Here is a 4,207-nt window from a genome sequence, read left to right as displayed (position 1 = left end):
TGAGTTCATTGTGCCTAAATTGTCCTTGCATTTGTGGCGTGATCTGATGACATAGGTAGAGAGATTATATTTTGAAACTCACAGGTACTTCATGTATTTTTGTACTTTTCTTTGCTTAATTTTTCAGATTGCCACCTGATCGATGTAAAACTATGATCAGTATTTGTCACAGGTATTATCCCACCAAACCAAGTCATAATTAGAAAAACATGGAACCCTGTCATATGCACTTTAAAATGATTTACTAATGACTGGATTGAGTCTATTTGTGCTTTATGGAGAAGTTACAGGACATGAACATTTGAAATATGAATAAATTATAAGACAGATTGCACTTAACAAGCCCTCGAAGCTATCACACATGTGACAATCTCAAATAATGCTAAAAATGTTACTTTACTTAACTGTTAATAGATGTATGAAAAAATGTTTTTTTTAAATGGCATTGTTGCATTTGGATGTATGTACAACTTTTTTATTATCTCTTATTTTTGGTTAAAAACAAACCAAAAAGCTGAAATAATGAAATTAATTTAACAGCAACAGAAAAGACAAAGGACAAGGGGTGGATGAAGCCACAATTTTTGATATTGATACAATACCAAGTACTTTTGGGAGAGCTCTAAAGGGCAAACAAAGTGTTTTGACACAAAACAATGAAGAAATGGCCCGACTTAAGGTTTACATATGCTGATTATTACTCCCAGAGTTCCAGCTTGAGTTGCAGGATTTGAGAGAGAGACTGCAGGTGTAGACATTTTCTCTTTGGATTGAGACTCACATTTGAGTCAGTACTGATCTATTCATATGTTGATACTCCCAATCCTACAAAGGTCTGTTAACTGCAAACTATTGTTGCTTTAAAACTAGAATGACGAATGATGAAAAAAATAGTTGCTTTACTTTCAGACAAACCTCAAACTTTGATGTTGAAAAAACAAATTATTAAACTAATCTAATAGCGACCCTCTCATAATACTATATGCTTTTCAAATAGTTTTTGAGCAATTGTAGTCGAATAAATGCAAGAGATACAGTTGAGGCCATACTGTGAAATATTCAGGGAAAAACATTTATTTAAAGACAGCAGGTGACAGACCCCTTCATGTTATATAGTTCACCTTTATTTTAGCCAGTGTGGAAAAATGGCATTTATAAACATATACTTTGTGTTATGTTTTATGCATTTAGATTTAAAAATGATTAGAGAAACACAAAGTATTACAGTATGTTTACACAGGGGGTTTTCTGCTTCTATGAGGTATTAACTGTTAACTCAAACATATTTAGATCATCATGTTACCTTTTGTTGTTTTGAAAATAATTTTCACATTTGTTTCAGTTTTGTTTTTGACCCACTCACAATCAGCTGCATCGCACTAATGAAACTACTGCACATCACATCAGGTTTGTGGAGTTGTTTTTTGATGAGGGAACAATTTTATAACATGGCAGAACGCTCCAAAAAGTCAGTTTTGCACTATACATCCTTTTTAAGTCTTGCTGTATCAAAACTTGATAGTTAAACTTGACTGGAAACTCCGTAGTTTTATTCCCCTTCTATATCATTCATCATCTAAACTGTATCGACATTGAACGGTCAGTTTTATTGCAGTCACCATAAAAACAGATTTTGCATGTTTCTATTTCCTAGTGTCCAATATGGAAATTATGCCAAACGCTACAAGTTCCATGAGTTCCTTTTTTCATATTTTAATTGTGTCATTTTAACTTATTTTTAAAGCCTTTTCTCATAAAGCCTGATTTATTAGATTTCTTTTAAAGATGTTTGTAACTGTTTTCTGTTTGATTACTTAATTCAGTTTGGGAGAGATAGGATGCAATTTTGTGCATTTTACCAAACTATTTTCTATTTGCAAATAACTTATTTTAGGAAAAATAATATTAAGTTAAAATCAAATTTTCATATATTGTCTTGCTAAAAAATGTATAACATGTAAATTAGGCGGGTGTTGAGCTTCTGCCTGAGCCTTTCAGTCACTGTCATGTTTGGACAGACCCTTCAGTGTTTATGTTTAATACACTGGACACAAACAGAAGACATAAAAGGTATGAAGCAAGATATATGGAATTATGTAGCAAAGAAAAAAGTTAAATAACTCAACACATTTTTTAAATATTTTATATTCAAATGCTCAAAGTATCCGCCCTTCGCTTGGTCGACAGCTGTAAACCCTCTGCCTTCTCTCATTGAGCTTCATGTTGAGGCCTTCTGAAATAGTTTTCACTGCATTCACTCTGTTCATTCATAGTTGTAATACTGTCATTATAATAATATACAATATACAAAGTAAAAAATCATGAAAAAAAAGAAAAAACATAACTTTTGTGGTCGTAGTGTTAAATATTTAACATGGTGTGACTGAAATCTTAAAATCTTAACTCTTCAGTGGAGAATAAGGGTCATTTAACCTCCTGGGACCTGCTGTCCACATATGTGGACAACACATGTTGGGTTGTCTAGGCCACAAGACAGTTTTTTTCTGTACAACCTCCTCATATGTCCACATATGAGGACGTTATACTCTCACTTAAAGGTGCCACAAGACTATAACACATTATAGTTATAGTCAACTCCTGATACAAACCTCGCCAAGGTGAAAAAAATTAAAGTTCATGGCTAATTCTTTTTCACCTATGTATATGTGTCCAATGTCTGCTATGGAAGTTACATTTTACCAAAGTTTGTAACACTAATGTATCACGCTGTTAAACGTGCTGTCCATATATGTGGAACCGCAGGACTTAGGTTTATTGAAATGTTTATGTAGCAAAAATGTTAGCAACAAAATGTGAGAATGAAATTATATTTTGGCATGATTTTGGTAGAAAACAATTATTTATTACAGTTCAAACAGATAAAGCATGTCTTATAAACAAATATACATAGGTATTTATTAGACTTGGTGAAATTTCATGCAACGACTCCTCCACCTGTCTGTGTCCAGGCGCCCGCAGCTACACGCAGAGGCTCATGGGAGTGAAGTTAAATGATTAAACATGTGTTAATGTTTTAAAGGCCAGCAATATAAAAGTCTACATTCATCACACAAGGGTTTTTATTTAATCTTTGAACTCAGATAAGGGTCATTCTTTTGCACTCGACTTTATTCTCATGAAATTACAACTTTACTCTTGATGACTTTAAAGTAAAAACTCTGTTCTCATAAAATTGTGGCTTTATTCTTGTAAAATTATGACTTTAAAGTCAAAATGTTACGATTTTATTCTCATAGTGCCGCATACTTATTTTTATTTTGTTTTAAAGTGGCCCATATACTCCATTGTAGATTTCAAATTATTTTACTTTTTACTTTACTTTTTTGTGATAAGTTGTAACATTTTTCTAATTGTGTGCCATCTCTGTCAACCTTTTATTATACTTTTTTTACATAGTGTTTTTAGACAATAAACCATTTTTAGTACTTCTCTCTTGTTTTATTGTGGTATAATGACTTTTTTCAGTCGCTACAGAGAGGAGGAGATGGGCTAACCACTCTGCCACAGTGACACAGGGAGGACATGCACACTTCAGTCAGAGATCAGGAGTCTAACCACAACCTCCTCACTGAGAGGAGGATGTTGGGTGGTTTAGAACTAGTTTGTCCACTTTTGCATGTTTAACTTCCTTTTATATTCAAATAAACGTGATAAACATGAAAATTAAATGAAATGTCGTCAGTTTCGCAGTTTTGACTGTCAAATTATTTCTGCTAAAACTGCATCTCTTTTGCATCTAACAGCAGTGCAAAGTCCGTGTCATGTAATTTAGTTTGAGATGAGACTTTATTTTGGTTTTGAATGTGCTCGATCGAACACTGAACACAAGAAGGTTTTGTGTTCAGTGAAGTTGCGATGAAGGAGAAACAGAGCAGGTAAGAGAACTTCAATAGATGCAGATTTGTTTTTGTATTTTTCAATTTATCTCTATAGAGAGAGGCCAATGAGAGCACTCAGATTCTCCTTTTCATGGGGCCCTGTTTAAAGTACAGAAAAATATGGAGAAAAAAAAACACAGAAAGAAAACAAAAACTACATTAGTCCAATTAAAACATTAAAAACAGGTTCAGGTGTGAGTATAAATGTTTATCACCAGATTATTAAATTGCATTAGTGGCACCAATGTATCCAGTTTTGCAAGTCCTTGAAATATATTCCATTTTTGAGAAGCAGAATGACTAAAAGC

The 4,207-nt window shown here is 33.1% G+C and overlaps 1 protein-coding gene across 2 annotated transcripts in view; it reads left to right on the top strand.

Annotated features, from left to right (window-relative positions):
* The window catches only part of LOC117390988 (sodium-dependent multivitamin transporter), a 19,674-nt gene extending 16,442 nt beyond the window's left edge, over nucleotides 1–3,232 (top strand). The window contains exon 17 of one of the 2 annotated variants that reach the window (XM_055231191.1): nucleotides 1–3,232. This exon is cut by the window's left edge and continues 365 nt beyond it. The gene's annotated coding sequence lies outside the window, so the exon portion shown is untranslated. The other variant, XM_033988797.2, reaches the window with a different exon arrangement.
* Nucleotides 3,233–4,207: the final 975 nt, after the last annotated feature.

The sequence above is a fragment of the Periophthalmus magnuspinnatus genome, chromosome 22, assembly GCF_009829125.3.
Source record: "Periophthalmus magnuspinnatus isolate fPerMag1 chromosome 22, fPerMag1.2.pri, whole genome shotgun sequence".
NCBI classification, from domain to species: Eukaryota; Metazoa; Chordata; class Actinopteri; order Gobiiformes; family Gobiidae; genus Periophthalmus; species Periophthalmus magnuspinnatus.
The sequence above is the reverse complement of the archived record's forward strand: the minus strand, read 5'-3'. Positions and strand labels throughout refer to the sequence as shown.